Raw genomic sequence first — 23,864 nt, 5'->3', positions numbered from 1 at the left:
GGAGAGGAGAGGAGAGGAGAGGAGAGGAGAGGAGAGGAGAGGAGAGGAGAGATATGCCTGACAGCTTTGGAACACATACCTGAACAAGAGAACCAAGTGGGAGAGACCTCTTGCAGCAGCTCACAGGCAGGAGATGGGGGTGGCTTCCCAATCATCACTGAATCAAAGAAACAAAAACCCATTATGGTTGTAAAAGTTTTCTAAGATCATTGAGCCCAACATTAACCCAGCACCATCACATTCACCACTAAATCATGTCCCCAGGACTCACACATTATCCTTGGCTCAGTCCTCAGCAGCATCAATGGCAGCAGCTCCAGAATCCCAGCCACTGCCTTGCTTCTTCCCAGGCTGGGTTTCAGGCCTTGGCAGCATGGCACAGCTTTGGCACAAGCCATGTCTATGTCTGGTTGTCCAGACATACATTATTAGCTCTCCCTCCTCCACACTTTGCCACATGTGCTTTTGTATTCTCCCTTGAAGCTTTCCTCAGTAGGGCTGCAGGAAAGCCTCGGGAATGGCTTCATAAGCACAAGATGTCACACAATAAATGCCAAATGTTATTATCAAACACAACTCCTAGGCACAGGCAGAATTGGCAGAGGTGCTTAACTTTAGGGAGGGCCCCCAAACAGGCCCTGGACATGTTTAGCTGCAAGGCTCCAACACAGCTTCACAGAATCCTGGCAAAAACTGTGATACTGTCTTGGCTCACACAGGTTTCAGGTTAACTGCTTGGGGCTTGCTGTGAGCACTCATGTGAGCCCTGGCCCATCCAGATGTAGCCCCATTCATTCCCACTCTACAGATGGCCAGAGCAATCCACTCCTTGTCATGTGTAATGAAGGGCAGGAAGGAGAGAGGATTTTTGACATGTTTTAATATTATCCAAAACAAAGAAATATCTCAGAAGCCAGGGATGCATTTAAATAAAATAAAGCTGCCAGCAAAATCCCATATTTGTTACAGCTCATTCCATTTCATCCTCAGAGCCATTCCTCTGCAAACATGGCAGCTCCAGTAGTTTGGTGTCCAGATGTTCCCTGTCATACACTCTGCACTATATCAAGAGGTTTTTTCCTGATGTGACTCCTTAAAAACAGTGAACTCTGATTCCAGGACAACCTGAGTACACTTTTCCATAATGAGGGGCGATTGAAAAAACACGGTTGTTGACTTGGCTGGTGAAACACGGGCTTTTTTGTTCTTCTCTTCATCTTTTTTAATTCTCCAGCTGGCTGCTAATCCAGCATCATCAACATCTTTTTGCATTTTATTCCTTAAGCCATTCATATTATACACATTCCTGTTTTTAAAATACAGATTTTAAAAGTGATTTGATGTGGCTTGGAATAGTGACATGCTTACACATTTATAAAAAATTCATTAACTTGGGGGGAGGAAAAGAAAAAGATTCAATCTTTTATTTTCTTTCCTTCCCTTTCTTCATTTCCAGCATACAAAATTATTTGCTGATCATTTAGGAACCGCAATGTCAAAATGTTGTTGCCCCACAGGGAGGAAAAAAGACAGTTCATCTTTGCAGTTTTCAAGTCAGTTGTTAAGAAGCAGCTTTGGCAAAGGCCAAAACCAAATTGATCCTTGAGCTGAAATGTGTAAAGCAATTCTGCTCAATTATTGAGAAAACCTCTTCCCACTGTCCTTAAATCTGCCAAATCCTAACCAGAAAATGATGCTCTACAGCACCTTTGTTCCAGCCCTGTGAAATCCCAGTCTCCAAGTTACAGCTGTCAGTTGCTCCTGGGTCTAGGCTCAGCCATTCCTGGACCTCCAGTGAAATCCTCAAAAAAAAAACCAAAACAAAAAACCAATTTGGAACCCTTCTCTGGACCACTGAAACACCTAATTCATCTAAGCCATAAGGTGATAACCTGGTGTCCAATTCATAAAGGGATTTAAGTGGCTCAACTCTCACTGAACTCAGCTGGAGTTTAGGCACTTAAAGGGAAACCTGGAGTGTAGAAGAGAGCTCAGTGTCCTGTGGTCTTATGTAAAAGTTCTGGATTTCTTTTAGAGTATCCTTCCACATCCCTGTGCCATCTCCCTCCTTGTGCCATATATGAAAGCATGACAAAATCATATTTAAAGTTGTTGAGTGTTATTTTGTTGTTATTACCAGGACACTTTTCAAACTGAGCAGTATTAAGCTTGATAGAAAAGTTAAAAGCCAAAAGCATTAGTTCTGTTCAACTTATAATGTATGCAGGCCTCTGGCAAAGATACCCTTAAAATATGGGCCCAATCTCACTAGCAGTGGGGGAAACCCCATTCTAAGTTGATGGTTCCTATGGAAAAGCTTTTAGCAGCTTATCTTATAACCACTGTATTAAGCCCCATTCTCTCACCACTACATAAAAAGTATAAACTACTTCTCTCCCTCAGCAGAAGAAAACTTTTTGATCTTGGAAGCAATGAGTGATTGAATGTTCTGCCAGTTTCTTGATATGAAATATAATTTTTTATTTTCCAGGGTAATTTTGTGTTCAGACAAAAAGCCCTAAATTCCAGACTTTGTCCTCTAGAAGAAATATTTGAACCTGACTCATATTTTTAATTAAGTTTATTTTATTTGTTATGACATAATTAGAAATCCCATGTGATACTCATAGTTATATCCAGATTTATGGAAAGGACAATCCACAGGATAAAAATGAAATGTTGTCTGACTCTTCCTGTTATTTGGTCTCTTTTGTTGGAATCCCTCTTTTCTAAACTTGTTATGACACTGGATTTAAAGAGGGCAGTGTAGAAATTTAGCCTCAACCCATTTTGATGCAGTGCTGCCTACAAGTGTACAAGAGTGTGAGGAAGAATTCTGATTGCTTTGTTTCTGTGGTGTGAATTTCATACCAACATCAAATTGAAGGCCAGGCAGACCATCACATTTATGAAATATTTACTTACATGCTTCAGTTGAGACCTCAGGATTTCTAGATCGACCTGGCTTTCAAGACTTTAATGTGCTTTAGTTCTTTAGTAAATAATATAGCATTATGGAGATGTCCCTTTTTCCCCTGCTGGTGCAGCTGTCAAAATAAAAGAATGAAATATTGCACTGTCAAAATAAAAGAATGAAATATTGCACTGTCCTGTAAGATCTGCACCTTTCCAGTTTCAGGTCTGAACCAATATTTTAGGTAAAGATTTGATCTCCAGCAGTTTGCCTCTAAAGTGGAAGGGATACTGCATGAAATACGACCTGCATTCAAGCAACATGAAGGCTGAAAGAAAAGAATATAAAACAGTCGTGAAGTCTTATTTTTAATTCACACACAAGGCAGGGTTTTCAGCAATCAGTTATCACTGAAGTATGTAATTTAATATCCAGTGTGTGTAATGATTTCAAGCCAACCTGGAGTGGTGGGATCTGTCATTCACTGCCTTTGAGCCCCTCGGAGAGATGGGGAGAGTCCATTGATTTGCTTCCAGCCAGGGTCTGTGGTTGTCTCACGCCTGTCTTAGATTGTTCACAAGATGACAGTCTAACACCATAAGATATTAATATTTGAACTATCAAAAACTTGGGGCTGTCAGTTTTTGTTTCAGCCTAAAGTTGCCTTTGAAATTTTTATTTTTCAGTCCATCCAAAGTCATCTAAAGATGACTTTGAAGATCACATGAAAGGGACACAGAAAGGACGAGTTTTGATCAGGACAATACAATGAAGCTATTAGGGCTGAGGACAGGGTGAGTGACCCACATGCCATATAGTAGCAGTAACTAATAAAACAATTAATAACAATAAAGTCAGAAAGCCAGTTAGTGGCTCAGTGACCTCACATAGCAGCAATCATCAATTGGATTGACATTTTGGGCTGCCTGGAGTATAAAGGCTGAAAGAAGATTATCACTAGATTCTTATAATTGTTTTATGAACCCCCTGGTGAATGCAAACAGACTGAAAAAGAGCCTTTCTTACATAAGTTGACAATTAAAGCCTTGGCAGGCCAAACAGTAGTTTCTAGTCTTTCAGCAATGAAGTTTAATGCTCAAAGCAGATCTCTTTTTTTTTTTTTTTTCCTTCCACTATTTGGTCATGTTTTCTCCAGCTGGTAAACATGAGTCAGGATTTGTTCCCGGGGGAGGGAAGAACTGGCTTCTTAGAAACCAGCTCACTCTAAAACAGGACCCCTTCATACAGATAAATGTCAAGGAAAGCTCAGTCTATGTTAGTTGATGTTACCTCTGACTTTTCAGAGCAGCTGGTCCTGGAATGGATGAAAACCCATCAGGCCAACTCTGACCACTGTCAAGCAATGTCCTGAATGGTGACCTTTTCACCTGAATATCTTGATGCTTGCAGCCACAGAAGCCTGGACTTCATTGTGGACCACACACCTACAGGAAAAGCTACCCCATCCCACCCCACCTGCCTATTTTTCTATATTTCCAACAAATAGGAGATGGGAATTGCAGGGGGAACTGCACACACTTTCTTCTTCTTTATCATCTTCCTCCAAACAGATCACTTAAAACACTGAGCTTTTCTAACATGAAACCTTGTTCAGTCTTGTCTTACCTCTGGCTGACCCTGCTCTGAGGAGATCTGTTGAGGTCCCTTCCCACACTCCTGTGATAACCCAACCTGGATTGCCCTTTTCTTTTGTTGTTGACTAGAGAGTCCCAAAGCCACCATGAACTCCTGATTTCTCTTTGTCTTCCTGTAGCTGTTACACACAATTCTTATCATAAGAGCCCTTAGGCAGTACCTGAAATAGAAGGCAATGTCTCTGTGATACAGCCAAGACGACTTCCAGGGTCATCTGTTTGCCAGACAACTTAACAACGCTTCCTGGGCTCCCAAGGAACAGCTTAGGGTTCTTCTGAAGAGTTCAGAGAAGGAGTTTGGCTTAAGACTGATCTGTCAGCCCTTAGAGGAGCTTCTGTTAACTGCAGAAGCAGCATGGAGAGACCAGTTGGCTGACTTGGGAGACTAAAACTACAGGGAAGATATTTTACTTAAGTTTGCTGAGCTCCTTTCCCAAAAATTATCTGCAGGAGGGAGGAAGGGCTCATAGGCAGGAGTGGGAAAAGGAAATGAGAAAATATCTCCCTAGGAGAGCTGGTGGAGGAAGGCTGTGGAAAAAACATGACAAGAAAAAAATATGGGGGTATAAAGATAAGAACTACAGATATGGTGATGGCCACCTTGGTTATTTACCCGAAACACAGGGGAAGTTTAGGAGAATACCAAACTTTTGTTATTGGCTGATCTGAAATTAGCTAGATTCTTGAACGGTGGATTACACATTGTGAAGGAAATTTCAAGTAAGAACCTGAACACTGGGACAGTTTCCCCTTGCAAGGCTCTTTTAGAAGAAGAGGAAATCTGGGGTTCTGCATCTTCTCCTGACCTGGTAAAGCTCATGTTTGTACCACTGTGTCTGCATGAGTTCTGTCAAAGAGACTGTCCAAGATACCTCATCTTTTGGGTCAACATCTCCTCACAAAGTCCACTGGTGCACAGGAAACATGAGAGGGACTGGGTACAGCCTACTGGGATGGAGACAGGAAGCAAAACCCACCTACACTGTGAGGGGAGGATTCTCACAGGGCACGTCTGACCTCTCCACAGCAAGAGAAGGCGTCTAGGAGAGGACCAAGTCCTGCTCCTGATGCAGGTGCCAAATTCAGAGAAACACCTGAAAGATTAAAGAAGTGAGTTTTAAATGCTTGCCACTCAGATGGCTCTGCCTTCAAAGGGACAGGAGAGTTTGGTGTCTGCTAATTGGGTGGAGGTGCTCTGCTTTTTTATTGGGTTGAAAATGAGATTCATTAAGAGGCTTTTACCTCATCATGCCTGTGGTACTCTTTGTCCTTCTCAGCAGGGAATGCAAGTGGCTTGCAGGGAATTGGCAGGGAATGAGCATCTTTCTTGTCATTAGTTTTGTGAGCAGAACTGCAACTGATACAAACTCCCCAAGGGTGAGGCAACCTGGGCAGAGTTACAGGGGGATGGTGAATGCAGAAACCTGCAAGGGAACTTTCCAGTTTGTCATGAATTACAGGAGCTGAAGATACTGAGGTTTGTCTCCCACTGATTGCTGAGTTACCAAAGCAGACTGAAAAAAAAAACATCGCAAGGACTTAACCTGAGGCAAGTGCTGGGATAGGAAAAGAAGTTACAAAAGTAACAAGGAGTTTATGCCCCCACCATTTCGTCATGAAATGTTCTAACATTAACCATGTACCAAAAACGCCGGTTCCTTACAGCCTTTCCCCAGCTCTGATCACTCCAAGAAGCGTTCAGTCAGGCTGAGCTGAACAAAACCCTTCATTCATTACAGCCCAGTAGGATGCAAACAACTTCACAACTTGATAATCCCTTTCAGCCCTTATTAAATCAGCAACGCGCTGCAGGTGGGAAGTCAGCCTGGAAAGGAGAGACGGCCCTTTACGCACTTTGCAATAAAGCATGGCTTTAGTCACCAAAAAAGATTTCCAGGGCTTTCCCTGCCTGCTGCCCCTCCCAGGAGGCAGATTCCCAGTGTCCCGCAGCAGATTACACGAGCATCGTGTTTGCATTACGCGGTGGTGATGATGTGTTTGTTCTTGGCACCGAGGGGCTCTGACTCCACAGAGCTCCAGCAATGACAGTGGAAATCTTTCAAGCCTCGAGCTGAATTTGCAGCTTCCCCCTCCCTGCTGCAGCTCGGGCTCGCAGTGCAGAACACAAGACTCTTTTGTGGAAAAGAAAAAAAATAAAAGAATCCCACTGAGATTTGTCTTCTGTCAAGAAAGAATGGATTTACAGCCCTCAGGACATGGCCCTGCTTTTCAAACACAGCCCCCAAGCAGTGGTCGGATGCTCATATCAGAAGTTAGGCATGTCTAGGCTGACTTTATGTCCACATTTGTAGATTTGATGTTCCATTAATGAGCCCAGCATATGGGAAGGTAGGAAAGGAACAACCCATGGCTGGTTTTATTGACAGTGCAAATTTTCCCCAGCGTGGTGCAGCTCCTGGAGCCACCTACACAGCACTGCTACCCCTGTCAGATGTGGCCAGACGTTCTACTGATCAAAGTATGACAATTATTTTTAATTGAAGACATCATCATTTTAACATATGCCTTTTGTTTGTTTGTTTTCCTCTCAAAAGTTTCCCGACTTGCTTCTACTTGTTGCGTTTTAGTATTTTCTTCCTTCCCAATTAAAAACTCTCAGAAAAATAAGCAGGTCCTTTTAAAAACTAAAGTGTTAAAGGGAAATATTTAATTTGAAAAAATTTCAAGGGTTTTGATCTAAAGCCAGCATTTTTAGCAAGAATGTTTCCATGATTGTGTTTTACTACTTCGACTACCTTTTTTTTTTTTTTTTCCTAAAATAAACAAAATTTCAGATTGAATTAAAAATTTCCATACTGGTTGGAAAGCCAGTCCTTTTCTGTTGGAAAAATACTTTGATGCATTAAAAGGGGGAGAAAAAAAAGCGCCTTTTGAAAAACACCTGACTTCTATTTAGATGAAAACTAACCAGCTGAAAATCTCAAACTCCCAAAGCATCAGATACTAACCCTATACGCAGTTCATATTCACACTGGCAGGCAGCAATATCTTTTTATTCTAAAATGCCCTCAGCTTTCTGTCTCTTTGCAGGCTTGCCTGCATATGGATTTAAGTTTCAGGGCTCCTAATTTATATATATATATATATATATATATATATATACATGTGTCTATGTATATATAAAAGTCACTGTGGCTTCATCCTCAGACTGTACATAACTGTCTCCTCTCTTGTTCCTGGAATTGATATTTGGGTCCTATTTGTATGGGGACATTGAGAAAAGGAGTTGGAACAAATTTGCCATGAAGTGTCTTGGGGCCTGCAAGCAACTACGTATGTTTAAACTTGAATTATTTGTCATCTTGGGTCCAAAGAGGTAGCTCTGTCTGGAACAGAAGCAACTCTGTTTCGGAGTTGAAAAGGCACATTTGCACACCTTGTTGTTAATGTACCATGTTTAGTAAAGTTTATGTTTCATGAGGTAAACCAGGTAACAATGACATTTCATAATCTACAGAGATTTGAAGGACTCACATGCCCCAAAGCACTTTTTCTCTCTCCCCACAGCTTTATCAGATGAAATCAGTGAAGAGCAGATATTACACTTTCCTGCACTGATATTTTAAGGGCATTATGAAAGCATTTGGCTTTTAGGCAATGCTTTAAATTTCTATTACTGTTGCATCTCATTTTCTCCTAATTTTTAGATGTTATAAAAGAGAAGAAAAAGGGAAAACACTGATCTCTCTTTTGACTGTGACAATTACAAGGTGAAACAACTCTTAGAGGCATCCTACATCAGTGACCTTTTCTTTCTTTGTCACAGTAGCACAGGCAGAACATGTATCTGTATTCCAAATTTGCTTTTTGCCTTCACAGAATATTTTAAAATCATCACAGATTAACAGAATGGGTCAGACTGGAAAAGACTAAGGTGGATAATCTGGTCCCAACTCCCTGATCAGGCAGGGTCATCCCAGAGTGCCGGATTGCATCCAGGCAGTTCTGGAATATCTCCAGTGAGGAGACTCCACACCCTCTCTGGGCAATCTGTTCAGTGCTTGGTCACTGCACAGGGAAGAAGTTCTGCCTCCTGTTCAGGTGGAACTTGCTGGGATCAATCCCTGCCCATTCCTCTGGTGCCACTGCTGGATCCCCATGGAACAGAGCCTGGGCCCTGCTCTGAGCCCTCCCTGCTCACAGGGACACCCAGGGATGAGGTCCTCTCCAGGTCCTATGGTTGTGGTTCCTCATCATGTCCTTTTAGGCATTTGGATCATTTGAGAATGGTGTGAGAACATCCCCCAACAAGTGTCAGTCTTGCTGCAGCTGCTTCAGGAACAGAATCCCCAAGTAGTTCGGACCAGATGTTCATGTTTAACTTGGTTAACTGGGTGAGGCAAGTTCCAGGCATGGTGGTGATTCACCTGGCACTGAACCAGAGGGAGATCTTTAAGGTCTCTTGCAATACAAACCATTCTATGACTCTTTGGATTAATTCTTGGATCCATTCTTGGATTCTATGATCCAGTGATTCTTACAGATGCTACTCATGGTTGATGGGTTGGTTTGGGGTTTTTTTTGGCTACCTAGGAGCTGATTATAAAACTAATTTCATTTTCATTAACAGTTTGTTGGTTTGTTACTTTCATGGAAATTGCACTTGCTCTGTTCTCAGCCAGCAGAGGGTTTGTGCATCTGTTTCCTCAGAAAGGTTGGAGCTGTCTGGATGGATGCTGAAACAAATCTTTACTCCTTTCTGTTTTCTCACAGTTGGAAGAGAAGCTACGTTAACATTGAGAAAGTTTCTTAAAAAAACCCACAAACATAGGGACATGGGGTAAGGATTTTCTTATCTGCTTTCTGCCCCTGCTGCCATTCTCAGACTTTCCTTAGGGAATTTAAGGACTTTTTGCCTGGTGAGGTTTGAACTTCTGCTGCTGTTGGGAGCCTCTCAGATGCCATTACCCCAGGTTCTTTGATTAGAGCACTGAGTCAAAACACCAGGAAAATGAAAAGCATTTTCTGAATTTTAGGTGAAGATGGGCTAATTTTGAATCTGTATAAAACTTTTCTCCAGAAATAAATATTTATTTTTTTCCAGATTGGATACCTCTAGTGAAAGGTGTCCCTGCCCATGGCAGGGGGTTGGAATTAGATAATCTTTGAGGTCCATTCAAATGCAAACCATTCTATTATTTTATGATTCTCTTACAATAAAAACAAAACAAAACAAATAACAAAAAAATTTAAATTCAGCCATTCCTCTAAATAACTTAGGGGGGAATTTCTTCCATGTATAAACAGCTTAGCAAGTCTGTCTACAAAAATATAAGGTAAGATTATGCCCAGTGTTCACAGCACTGGGCTGGGCAGAGCAGCAGAGAGGTTTGTGGAATGTGTTGAGCAAGGCAGATATAAACCAGATGAGGATCTGTCCTGCTTTATTCTCTTCCTCCATGCAGACTTCATTGATATGAGCTAAAATACAGTGATTGGAAAAGGCATTTGCAGGAGAAGCAGAATGCAAAAATTCTAACTGGGGCCAAGCAAGGGAGAAAAAAAAAAAATCACCTGCCAATAAAATTGACACACAATGGGAACAATTGCAAGTCTGGAGAGAAAAAAAACATTCTCACTCTGTTCTCCACAGCATGGTATCTTCTCTTAGAGCAGAATGACTGAATTTATTGAGGTCATTTGGTAATTTGGCTACTGTAATATATTTCACAAGTAAGAGGGAAACAGCCTGATGAGACAGCATGTGAAAATCCAGATCACTGGGGGAGGAGGTTTATCCAAATTTATAGCTGCCAGTAAGGATGTGGCTTTATAATTCACAGTCACTCTCTCTCGTCCTTTAGCATTGAGAAATCTGTCCTGTCAATGGCCTGTACTTGCACATTCTGGTGCAAATTCAGATCTCAGTGGTGCTGGAGTAAAATCCATTGAGACTGATGGACTTGGTCTGGAATAAAACCATGACTTCCTCTATATTTGAAAAATCTATATATTTTAAATGAGCTTGAGCTCTCACAGGCTGTGATGCTTTCTTAGATGTACCTAGAATATGAATGAGTGTGGAGTAATCTAACCTGGACTTGGGCAAGCTCACATTTGTATGAGTTGCTCCATGTATGGTTGAAATTTGGATAATCTGTCCTGCTTCTGTCTCTCCCTCTGGGGTGCCCCACACTGCACTGCCCACATCATGGTCTGAATCTTCTTTGTCTTTTGCTTCTTTGTAGGTCCTCAGGTGGATTTGTCTTCTTCACTTCACACCTGAAATAAATGGATCATTGTTTCTTTTTTTTGGGTCCTGACTCAAGCTCTCCTGTCATTCAGCTTCCATGGGTGACAGAGTTTATTCTGTTTACTCTTGATTCCTGTGAGGAGAGCTTCCCTTATTGCCATATCAAACCTCAAGATAGCAAAATTTTATTGAGATTAAGAGGTGCCGCCACTTCCAAGACCCAGGCCAAGGCTAACACAAAGAAAAAGAGAAGGGAGCTCTATAAAAATGTCAGAGACAATAACAGAATTGATGGCACAGATATTAATTTTTGCAGTATTTAATGTGAGTTGCAAAAGCTTTTTGGTGTCAAAAAAGGAAAGTTTTCTTTGCCCCAGGTTGAGAATATTCTTTTAAAATTTGGATTCAATGCCAAAAAAAAAGATTAAGAAAATGGATGCATAAGCCCTACAGAGCATGCAGCCTTTGGGATTTACAGAGCATTTAGAGCATAAAATGAAATTGAAAGCCAATCAAGTACAGATAATTTGGATTTTTTGCAAATAAACCCCTCAGCTTTTTCTTGTTAAAATTATTACCCAAAAATATCACAATACTAATACCTTCCCATTAAATCCACTTTTTTCTTTTTTTTTTTTTTTTTCAGTTGAAAAGGTCTGTTTCTGGCATCAATTACACAGGAAACCAGACAGAATTACAGTGGTGTTTTTTGGTCTTAAAATATCTATTTATTAAAGCTTTGATTCCTGGCCTGCACATCCCTCTTGCATGGCAACCTCTGCTTGATAAGATTATAACTATTAATTAAGTCATGCTAATGAGGCCAGCAGAGAAGGGTTTTCCCAGCTCTCACACTGTATTTCAAGCATTGCCAATGTCAGGTCTCTCCTATCTCCCTCCAGCTCTGCTGTCTCCTGTGTTTCTTTGGAGGGGAAAGAGGGTTTAAAGCAGCATGTCATAAATCACCAGACATCCTCATTGTAACAGGATGATCCCCTGTTAGAAGAGGATTTCCCCTCTCCCTGTGAGTGGGAGTAATTGTTCTGTGGCTCCTGCTTTCCCTTTGAAGCACGTGGGAGAGGAGCATCCTCTTTGAAGCCCAGCTGTGTGGCAGGAGCAGCAGCAGAGGAGGGAGATGCTCCGTGGCGATGCCGGTCTGCGCCAGGGAAGTTGTGTGGGAGGGTTCCCACTGTCTGCTCTCTTGGCCCTCTCCTTGGACATTAGAACTGGGGAAAAAAATCAAACTTGTCTTCTGGAAAGGGGATTAAATGGGACAAAGAGAGGATGAACACAAGGCAAATATCTTGCCTTAAAACACATGCTTCAGCTTCCCCAAAATTTCTAGGCTAATGGCATGATCTAATGATCACTGATTGTAGAATCATAGAATCATAAAATTATGGAATCATAGAATCACAGAATGGTTTGAAATGGAGGGGACCTTAAAGACCATCTAATTCAAAGCCCCTGCCAAGGGCAGGGACACCTTCCACTATCCCTGGTTGTTCCAAGGTCTGGGATAATCCATTGTCTTCTGAGAACATCACGGACACAAAAGAAACCACTGCATATTTCTGTATGTCTGCCCTGTGTTGCTGCCCCGATCCTGTCTGTTGGTTTTGTGTTTGGGGCTCCTCAGACCAGCCCTCCCATCTTTACAGAAGTGCAATGTCAGTGCCAGCCCCATCAGGGCCCCAGGTGCTGTTACATTACTAACACACATACACAAGTCCCCCCCTTTTTAGTTTTCTTTTTTTAGTCAGTCTGGTGGTATGAGGTTTAATTCATTAATAAAAGAGGCTTGGATGGCAGTAGTGGCAGAGCAGCTAGCCCTGGCCCTGTGGCAGGAAGCAATACACGTTTTCCCTTTCAACAACAAACAAGCAAAACTGTGGAGAAAGTTCCCTTGGGCAGGGGTGGAACATTTGAGCAAGGTCTGTGGAGATTGCTGTCTCCAGCCCTGAGGGGTGGGAATGCTCTGAGGGCTTTCTGCTCTGTTTTTCCCTGTTCTGGCCAACTTCCTATGTATAGGATAAAAATAAGCCCTGAGTCCTCCTCCTTCCGTCCACTTCATTAGAGACATCCCTCTGTGCAATAACAAAACAGGCCCAGAGGAAGCGACACAGACCGAAATACAAGAACGATAATTTTCCTAACACAAATAAGCAGGCAGAGGAGCTCATCTAAGGAAACAAGTGAGCGAAGGCAAAGCCACAGATGAGCAAGCAATGGAGCCAAGAGCTATGCTTAGGCAACACAAGGCTGCCTCTGGCATGTCTCCTGAGCCATCCCCAGCTGGGAAAGGCTGAGCAATCACCTGGAGTGGACATCTCTGCAAGGGATTGATCTTCCCCAAGCCCACAACCCATGAGTAGCCAGGCCTGGAGTGACCCTCACCCCACTTCTGGGCAATGTGGCAATGGGAAGAGCCTCTTTTCTCTCAGGGTGGACCTGGACTGACCCTTAGCCAGCCCTAACTTTGTCTTTCCCAGTGCTTCAGAAGCACCAGGAAAATCTATGAAACAGAGAGGCACAGGTTAACAGGAGGGATAGCAGTTCTCCAACTCTAGAAAAAAAGAAAGAAATGTCTGGGCTCAGTTCACTCTATTATTTCCCATTTGGAGGCACTGACGCTGTCGTTCTTCAAAATAACCTCAGCCCAAGTGTTTATTTATCTAGAAATTCATCGTGGATGCTTGCCGTGTGTTGTAGTTCTGTTTGAAAAGCTTCAATCATCAAATCAAGGACAGGAAAAACAAAAGCAGATCTCTCAGCTGGCCGGCCCCCACTGCAAAAAGGAAGCAAAGAAAACAAACTGGAGGCTGAATGTTTCTTGCTGTAAATGATCAGTGAATGTCTCTGAACACTAACTGTGTCCAAGGAAGCCAAGATCAGTTTGTGAATGACTTGTTAGGTTAAAAAGAACCATATTAATAATAAATAATCTTTGAAACCATTCTTTCATGCATGCTCCATTTTCACAAAGTCATTTTTATAGGTAAACAGCCAAGCCCTCACTACCCAGGAAGTTAATGGCAAAGATAAGGAGACCTGAGGCTGTGTCTCTTTTAGAAAATGAAACGCGGCCTGGACCATTCGCTGGCCTCGAGGCCAATTGGCACAGAAATGCTTGCATCCATTCATTAAACTCTCCCACTTTCCAAAACAGAGCAGCTGTATCCAAGCTGCCAACTGGGAATGGTCCCTGGCTGTGCCGGCTGCCGAAGAGTGCCTGGAAACTGTTTGGACGGATGTTCGAGAGTCGAGGCCAAAAGTGAGCAAGGGACCAGTCTGAGAACCAAAAGCAAATTAAAGCACCTGGTAATGCTCCTTTGCAACGTGCAAAGTGTGGACATTGCCCAAGAATTTGATGTCATGGCTTGGAGCAGCATCACTGCACCCGTGTCATTTAGCCAGAAAGCTTTGCTCCTTCATTCATATCTCGACTCCACACATCCACTCTGGGGAGGTGTTGGGAAACCAGCTGGAGCTTGGCAGGTCTGAAGGCTTCAGGGCCTCTTTCACATCTGTATTTTCCTTTCCCAGTGGCCCCACTACCAAAAAGGGACACCTGGGACATGAGTGTTTCCAGGTAGGGGTTCAAACCTCACCTGTGCTAGAAAGCAAAATTTATTGTACTTGAAAACCACAAAAATTTAGGCACTCCTGGGATCTGATGTGTCATCCTTGTTAGCCAGCATGTCAACAGGCAGCAACACTCATACTTCACATTAAGGGTCCTCCTGGGGAGCATCTCAGTGGCACAACCACTTATTAACAGGGGAAAGAACAGGAGGGGACTCAAAATGCTTAACAGCTACACAGGCATTTCCCACAACCATCATTAAATTAAACCATTGAAAAGCCCTTCTGGGGCTGGCCAGGGCTTTGTGAGTTTCCTCTGGATTAATGAATTATGCAAGTCAAGAGGGGCTGGACAGAAAGGTGTGAATAAGAAGTTTACTAATTCCCCACAGTAATCACCTGCAAAAGTGTTTAGGAACAACATCTATCAGGCACTAAAGAGTAAGAAAAAGAGTAAAATATCTACAGCTCTTTGGTAAGAGACAAGGGGAGACCCGAGCCAGGGAAGTGTCACCTTGACATGAATCTACTGTGGGCACAGAGCACACAGCAGTCATCAAATTGCTCCTCATGGTCCCAGGATTTGTTCTCCTCATATGGCAGGCACCTGCACTTAGCTGGAAACTTGTTTCCATTCATGTGAGAGAGTTCCAACTTCAAAGCAAGCCTTGTGATTTTTGGTTCCTGTGTGTGAGAAGGGTATTAATAAATGCTGTATTAATAGATCATCTGCTTGCACGCTTCCCGTCTTAAATAAAGATATTGGATCAACCCTCTTTCCCCAGCATCTCCAGACTCCTCAGATGCTTTCAGTGTGAGGCAAAGGCAAGACAGCAGCACCAGAAATGGACTTTGAAATCCAAATAAATAAAACCTCAGACCTTAGTGCAAGGAGAGTTTGAAGACCAGTTCATAACTGAGTTACAGAGCATGGATGGATAATTTCTTTTGAAACTGTCTGAATCCAAGCTCAAAATCTAATATTCCTCCTTGCAGTTTGTGGAAGCTGGGAATCAGAGCCAGGATCCATTACTCTTCTGGGGTTACCACTCCTCCTAAGCCATTTCAGCAGGGAGGAAAACCTTCCTGATTTTTCCAGAGGACAGAAGACAAGCAGTATCCCAAAGACTGGATCCAGCCATGTCTCCATGGATGATATTCTCATTTTACTACAATCTACTGAAAAGCTAGTGATCAGCTTTTCCAATATCCTTTTTAACAAAGCTTTGTTTGACTAAATTAAGTAAGGAGAATACTGGACATTTAATTTCATCATCCAGCTCTTATCTGCAGTGTTTAACTGCTGTTGATGCTATCAGCATCAACATATGATAAGCCAGCTCTTATCTGCAGTGTTTAACTGCTATCTTTGTTTTAAGAATTCACAGGACTTTGCTGTGAATCATTTTTCATAAATACTAGAGTTGGTTGGAAATTTTTAAATCATTTTTTCATAGCAAAAACAAAATTCTTAGCAACCAAAACACTGTGGGAAAACATTGGTTTCAATCTCCTGACTCAATATATGTTGAAAACAGAAATCACTTAAGTGCATTATGGTGATAGTAAAGAAAAATTAAGGAGGTTGCTTTGAGAAAATTAGACTAAGCAGAGAAAAAAAATAATTGAAAATTTCTAAAAATAAAATAAAATAAAATAAAATAAAATAAAATAAAATAAANAATAAAATAAAATAAAATAAAATAAAATAAATAAAATAAAATAAAATAAAATAAAATAAAATAAAATAAAATAAAATAAAATAAAATAAAATAAATTAAATAAAATAAAATAAAATAAAATAAAAATAAAATTTATAATTAGATTTAATTTAGTGCAAATCTACCTTGAAAATTCCTGTCCAGAGAAGCTGTGGCTGTCCCATCCCTGAAAGTGTCCAAGGCCAGGTTGGATAGTCCTTGGAGCAACCTGGGACAGTGGAAGGTGTCCCTGTCCATGGCAGGGAAGTTGGAACTGGATGATCTTTAAGGTGTCTTCCAAGTGAAGCCATTCCATGTTTCTATGAAAATATGAGTTTTATTTTCTCAAGATTTGGGTTTTTTTATTAAAATCCTGGGTGTTTGTATCTTTGTTAGGGCGCTGTACTGCAGTGTCAAATACTGTAACAAAACAACAAAATTATGCTCTGCACAGCTGTAATATGGACTTACTCCAGGGCAGTGCTACCAACTCTGCTTATAACTACACCTCAGAGGAAAGCACAGGGAAGGCTTCAAGGGCAAGAAAAAGTGGTCTCTGAGAAAATAAATCTGTTTAGCTGACATTTGGCAGCGCACTCAGTGCTGTCTCATGTTGAGGGAAACTGCAGTTGTCATAGCACACTGACTTTGGGGGGTTATTGCTATGCCTTGCCAGCAGGTTTAGCATCTTTTTAAGTCAGCCAGCTTTCCCTAACGCAGTAAAATTCATCACCAAGCACAGATATGCGTGTCCTGCCGGCATCCTTGATCCTCAGCTTCTCTATCCATTTTGCTCTCTCTGTTCATTGGTCACGATGAGTTATGGCAGCTGTATCCCACATATTGTCCAAAGCTCTTTAGCTGTCCAGCACATCATGGAAATTTCCCAGGAAAGCTCCCTGGTTGAAAAGTAACAACTCTGCAACATAATTCTCCGCGCCATGTGCAGTCATTCATCAGCAACACTTCTTCTGTGGAAACCGATGGGCAGATCAGTTACAGAGCAGAGCTGTAATGTGACCTGCCAGATAGATGGAGATCCCCACAGAGAATTCACTGACTGCACAAAGAGAATAGAAACTTCTCTGGTGTTTCTGGAAAGAGGAAGAGCTCGGCACTTGGATTAGCCTGGGCTGAGAGTAAGAGAGTCCCTCTCCACTCCACACCACTCTGTTGCATAACCAGAGCTTCTAGAAATAAATGAGAAACAGAATTAAATAAAATTATTTTTTAAAAGGAGCTGTTTTCCTCTAGGAATTCCAGTGACATATTAAAAGAAATAATTTACACACAGCTGCTCTGTGCCTCAGCTTTGGCTGTGCAATCACTCTTTGTACTGTGCTAACAAGAGGCTGCTTTTTAACAGGAGAGTCCAGCCAGGATACAGGCTCACATCCACTTTCTGAAATAACACCCAAGGCCAACCTTTGGTTTTATTTCTGCATTATCTGCCCAGAAATTTTCTCTTCTGAAAAATTAGTGTATTGAAGTACTGCCTATTTTTATTACAAGTCTTCATTTTAAAAGTAATTTTCTACTTTTCTATTTATTAATACACTCTTTTTACCTTTTAACTTCACACTGTCACATCTCAAATTTTAACAGGTTTCAACTGTGATGCCCAAGTTGACTTGGTAAGGAGGTGCTTGCACTGACCCCAAAGGCACAAGTAAGAGGGATATATTGTAAAATGTAGGACTTCTTTCTTATAATTTTGGTTTTTTTCGAATTTCCCAGCCATGAGGCTGAACACAAATATTCATAAGGAAGTGATATTACATGTGTCTTGGTGAGCATTTTGAAGGAAAGAATATGATATTAAGATTGGTTAATTCAGTGTGCTTATTATATTACAAAAGGCTTAAAAAAGAAACTGCGATCTCATCTTAATAACTGACTAAATAACAGAACTAAGAGTCAGTTTATATAATAGAGAGAGGTCACATGAAGTTCCACGCAGATGAGTGTTGTTCAAAAGATTCATAAAATCTGGGAAACAGTGACTCATGAAATAACAGAGGCTGGAGATTGTAGGATCTTTAGGATCTCATGACACTGAGTGATACTTGTTGTTGATGAGATACCATGGCACTGAAAGAAATTCAGTGTTGATAGATGCAAAGTAATGAATATGGGCTAAAAATAACCCCATTTATATGTATGTCACAATGTTCTTAATTAGCTATGACTGTTCACAGGGAAAATGGGGTTTGTGGCTAATATTCTGAAAACATTAACCCAGCGCTCAACAATCATTAAAGAGGCTGATAAAGCACAATGAATTATTAGAGAGAGAACAGAGAACAAGCCAGAAAACCTCATTATCTCATAGTAGAAATCTGTGTGTATTCCTGTCTGTCCTGACTAAGCGTGCCTGCCAGGCAGACTTCCTTGGAAGAGTGCAAAGAAATTGTGCAAAGAAAGAACTGAAGCGAATGCTCTGTCTCACTGCCCAGCTCTGTCTCTCTTGTGCTCTGGATTTACAGGACAATGAGGCTCCCTGGACACTATTCTGGGCCAAAATCAGAAGAAGCAGGAGTTATTAGGATGTTAACCCTGATGTCCTTTGTCCCCCACCTCTTGTTACCAGTACCTTTTGCAGGACACGTTCCTGGGCTGAGCAATTTGTGTTAGCTTTTCTCTTGTGCTGGACCCACAACATGAACCAATCACTCCACAGGACACAACAGAAAAAGTGACAAAATATTGTGGATTTCAGAGCCAGAGGGTAGAGCTTTGTAAAGGGGAAATGTGAGATTAAAAAGGAAAACTGTGAATGGGGGAAAGCTGCTGAAAAATACTTGCTAGGTGATGGAACTACTGCAAAGCAGATAAAGACTTTCATATAAACAAAAATCTTCACAAAATTGTTCTCTATTTTTCCTTTCACCATCACAGAAACCTTTCTTCCCCACAGATAAAAATCTCCAGGTTTTTCAGATTAGCACGTTTCTTCAGTCTGCTCCTTGCTGTGATCCTCCTTTACACTGAATACAGTAGACACTGAGGGCTTGTTAGAGTAAAAATATCTTCAGTCAATAATTTTGCTGACATTGGGTGTAAAGAAATTTTCTCTTAATCCAGTTAATCATGCAGCTCTTGCACCCAGACAAGGAAGATGGTACACATATGTAAAACTTGCTTCCAAAGAGGTCTTGCTTCCAACAAGTTTTGTGCTGGATTTTCTGCATTTCCAGAGATTTATGGTAAATGCATCAGGACTGTGTTAAAATCTAGAAGAGAAATGCTGCAAAAAAGGTACATTCCCAAAAATCTTTAACATATGGTGAGAGAGACAGAGAGTAGGAGAGGGGGGAATATATCAGAGCTCTGTATGTAATAAAGATTGAGCAAAAATGAAAGGGATTCTCTCTCAGGGGTGCTTTAATCTCTTCAGGGATGAGTGCCAGGACCAGAATTAACACTTGTGAGATCTTCCTTGGCACTCTGCACTTGGTGAAAAAATCTGGTGTAAATCTGGGAATGAGAGGGCTCATCAGGCCACAACATGCCCAACATCAAGGGGAGCTCCCAAAGTTCAGGAGCAGCTGTCAGAGCTGTGGTCACACTCTACCAGTGGTCCCAGTCACTGTGACCCCTCTGGCAGCCCCAGTTTGTGCTCTGATGGACCCTGTCGCACCAGTGCAATCCTGCAGCAGGAAGGGACACGTGCTGGGCCATCCATCACCTCCTGCAGGGTGCTCCTTGCAGCTGGCACAGATCACATCCGAGCAGATGGGATAGGTCTGTGCCTGCACCCTGCAGCTCAGAGCAAGAGAGGAATATTCAGATTAACAGAAAATTTTGCAGTCAACCTTTTTTCCAGCACTGATTTTCCTCCAGGGAAGTATGTGGTCCAGTTCAGGGAAATGAGAAAGAGAGCTTTTTTTTTTTTTCTTTAATTTTACATTTCAAGTAATAACAGTTTTCTGGCTTCTTGTGCAGGTCACTAACAATGCTCCCCAGTGAAAAAAGTTAGTAGTTGCCACGTCTCTGACTCACTTGGCTGAAATAAAACCTGAAGCTGAAAAGCTCTCAGACCTGATGTGCATTTACACTGCAGCTTTTTTTTTTCCCTTTTTCAGTAGAATGAACTACCTTTCCTGAAGACATCAATGTCAAATCTTGCACATTATAAAGGGATGTGATTGTAAATAGGATTCAGCTTCATCAATGTGTATGTCACCATGTGGGGAAGGATAGGAGAATACTGACTTTGGGTAAGAACTGCAAGAGTTTCATGCAACAGAGGCAGAGATGAGAACTGGAATTAGGCAGAAATAAATCAGTGCCAAAGCAGAGCTAGAATGTGTGTGCTCCTGAGGGCACAGGACTGAAATACTGATTTAAATTAGCACAATGCTCTATCAGTGGAGGGTAAAGAGAGTTAGGGACTGGGTAAAAGGGGTCATTAATGGGGACCCCTCACTCTGTGGGGGGATCCACTGAGGCTCTAAGGGAGGGCTCCAAGGATTGGTACACTCAGCATTTCTGTCTGTGAGCTTTGGAAATAAATTTTGCATCACTACAAAGAAAATGTGTCTGAGGATCAATGCAGGGTAAACTAAGAGAAAACAAGAGTCTGACCAACAACTCACTCAATAAATCAGGTCAGGTACAGGGAAAATGCTCAAAATGAGCTGCATGGGAAGGCAAATGTTCAGGAACAAAGAGCAGAGACCATGTTTTCATATGGGGGTTGTCTCCTGTCCCACATAAAGGCTTCATTAAGACACTGCCTACAGCAGCTGCAGGTGTTTTGCTCCTGGGCAGAGAGTGATGGTGAATGTCATCATGGCCTCGACTTCACACATGGCTGGGATGGAAAGAGCTACATGTCACCACTGAGCACCTGCAAAATCACCCAGTCTGAGGGCCTTTTTTGCCTTGGTCTACCAGTGACATCAGAAATTAAAGTGTTTGGCTCTGCTGATGTACCAAGTGTTTCCCCCTTCAGCACAGATCCCCAGGGGAAATGTGAGGTACAGCTGCTCAGTTCTGCTCTGGGCAAGCAACAGCAGAGCAGTGAGAACCTGAGGTCCTTCTCAGCCCATGGCTATTAGGAAAATAATCAGTCAAACATCCTTTGATACAGATCTTCTGGTATGGATAATGGCAGAAGGAATGGATAATGGATACAGAGAAATTTTAGGAATTTTCAATGGGAAGAAGGTAACCAGTGAGTGTCATGGAGACATGATGGCAAAAAATTCATAAATCATCTTGAAATTAATAGTGAAGTCTTCACATTTGCTGATGACACAGTATTTTGGAACAGAAAAACTTATCTGCTAAGAAAAGCAAGAGAGGAGATTTCTACAGTTGTATAAGGTGAATGATGTGGAGACAATGGTAGGAGTCATTGTTTCCCACCTATTCTGATGCAAAACTGATGGAATATCAAAGTTAGCATTTGGAAAGTCTAAAAGAAAGATTTTATTTTTTTTTCTCCCCCGGAGACAAAATATATAGAACTTGCCAAGAGGATGCTGTGGATGCTGAAAATTCACATCAAGGAGAGACTGGACAAATTCATGGAAAAAGAATCCATCTGCATTACTAAAAAGAAAAAGAGAGCAGTCTCTTGAGCCATAAATTGTTGGATTTTGGAACAGCAACCTGGGGAAGTGTCAGTATGTGCTTAGCACAGTCTGCTCTGCTTGCTCTCTGCCAGACCATGATCCTCTTGATATTCATTCAAAAGATGAACATTTATTCTTCAACACCTCCACAGCCCAATGCATCTCCATGACAAGAGATGAGGTTTCATCCCCTCAGGACCAGCATCCACGTTTTCCAATTCCATGGTATGTGCTTTACCACTTAAAACTGCTGTGCCAAAGATGGGCACTCATCTTTAATTGTTCTGGCCTTCTCCAGAATTCCCACTGCTGAAGCCTGGCATGGTGCCACGTGCCAGAACAGGCACTCTGAGCATATGTGGGGCTGGAGCTTTGAAGAAACTCCAAGACAAACCCAGAGATGCCTCAGCATTAGAGAGCAAAGAGCCAATCCACTCGGGGTGAATTCCACCCCAGGAGCCCAGGCTGTTGAGCTCGGTGACTGAAAGAGGTGATGTCCTTGTAGCACATTAATACCTGTGAGCAAAGAAATACCAGATACTACAAGGCTTAGTAGCTGAAAATGGGAAAGCTCTACAAGACCTGAAAGCCAGGGAAATTCCAATTAGAAATGAGGTACAAACTTCTACCAGGGATTGTGGTTAACCACTGGAACAAACTAGGAAAGGGAAATGCTGGATTCTCCATCTCTTCATGTCTTCAAAGCAGAAGAGGGTGTCCTCCTGCACAGTATACTGTGCTCAGTTCAGCAGATCTGGATGTAATACAAGGGCTTCACACATTCCAAAACTCAGATTAAATTATCTTGTTGTCCTTTCAGACTTTTATCTTTACCAGCTTTAACCCCTGCAGAGTTAACTCGTGTTTCATATGCAGTGGATCTACAGAGTGAGTTGAGGGTGACCAGGTATGGACAGGACTAGGATTATTAAGACCTTCTCCTTTAGGAAACTGCTTACAAAAACAGCTAAAAGTGAAGCTTTCAAAGACCAGCCTATCATGAAGTGAATGCAATAAAACACTAGAACATCACACTGGAAAATTAGTTTACAGAGATAAAAACACAGTTTATATTCCTCTAGTGCCCAGAGCTCTGGAGCCATTTGTCCCCAACACTTTTACTGCAGTCCAGAGAACAGCAATTTCATGTTGTGTGTTAATTTCCAATGCAAATGGGAAAAATAGAGATGGTTTATACATGGCTGGGGGACAAAGTCCTGCCTCTCATTTTCAGCCCACCAACCAACACAAGCAGCTTCCCACAGGACAGCGATGCCACAATTTACTTCTTCTATGTCTTTTCATCTATTCCACAGCAATTGTGTTTGCCCATTGCAGATGCCACCTCAAAACATGTACCCACCACCCTTCACACCACACCAGACCACCTTTTGTGCTTACCTTAGAGAAGGCTTCACACTGCTCAGGCCAAAGGATTTAGTGTAATTAAATCTGCAGTAAGGATCTGTGATGAATTATGCAGTTTTGGTATCTGCAGATGAATCACACCAATGGAACACGAGGATGTGGTGTCAGAGCCAAGCTTGGAAATGGAAAATGCCCAATCCAGCATTTTAAAGGTTTAATGCAGCCAAGATTTCAGAATTTCAAGTATATTCTTTTTAATCTTTGTTTAAGCCTGGATTTGGGGAGGGGACTGGTTATGGTATTTAGATTATTATTTTTGCTGTATCAGGATTATTCTTTTCAGTAACTGTTAAGTTGCCACAAGCATGCTGTCTTTTCAATGCAGGAATCAGTCAAGCATCACAGATAGAGAAATATTATTATAACCATTTTACAGCCCATTTTGGCCAAGAATGGGACCAGGAATGCTGACTCTCAGTCACCTGCTTTCACAAGTAAACTAATAAACAAGGTGGAAAGCTAATAAAAGAAGGCACTGTGTACATTAACCCTCATGTAATAGTACTTACCCCATGCTTATGTTATATGCAGGAGGTCAGAGGAGATGAACAGAGAAGTCCCTGCTGGCCACAAAGCCAATGAACCTATTTTTAAACATGAGGCAACATTCAATAACCTGCATCAGCTTTGATTAACTGTTCTGCAAGACTGAAAGCAACACAAGCAGAACTAACGTGCACAGTGGGCAAAAAAGACATCAAAAGCACAGTTCATGATGGCAAAGTTTTAGTGCAGAAATGCTGGATGGGAACCTTGGCTGTGCAGTTCATGCTGACCCTTCTGGAG

General features: G+C 41.8%; 2 long non-coding RNA genes across 2 annotated transcripts; both read right to left on the bottom strand.

Annotated features, from left to right (window-relative positions):
• Positions 1-10,599: 10,599 nt before the first annotated feature.
• LOC107201175 lies at positions 10,600-16,253 on the bottom strand. The gene is made up of 3 exons (XR_001520065.3): positions 16,215-16,253; positions 14,883-15,052; positions 10,600-13,571 (listed from the first exon to the last, which is right to left on the bottom strand). It is a non-coding gene; the product is annotated as an uncharacterized LOC107201175 (long non-coding RNA).
• Positions 16,254-16,292: 39 nt separating this feature from the next.
• Positions 16,293-23,644, bottom strand: LOC107201176. Its single transcript, XR_001520067.2, has 3 exons — positions 23,588-23,644; positions 23,052-23,142; positions 16,293-16,388 (listed from the first exon to the last, which is right to left on the bottom strand). It is a non-coding gene; the product is annotated as an uncharacterized LOC107201176 (long non-coding RNA).
• Between the last annotated feature and the right edge of the window lie 220 nt (positions 23,645-23,864).

Source organism: Parus major, chromosome 3, assembly GCF_001522545.3.
Source record: "Parus major isolate Abel chromosome 3, Parus_major1.1, whole genome shotgun sequence".
Lineage (NCBI taxonomy): Eukaryota > Metazoa > Chordata > Aves > Passeriformes > Paridae > Parus > Parus major.
This window is presented reverse-complemented; position numbering and strand designations above follow the sequence as displayed.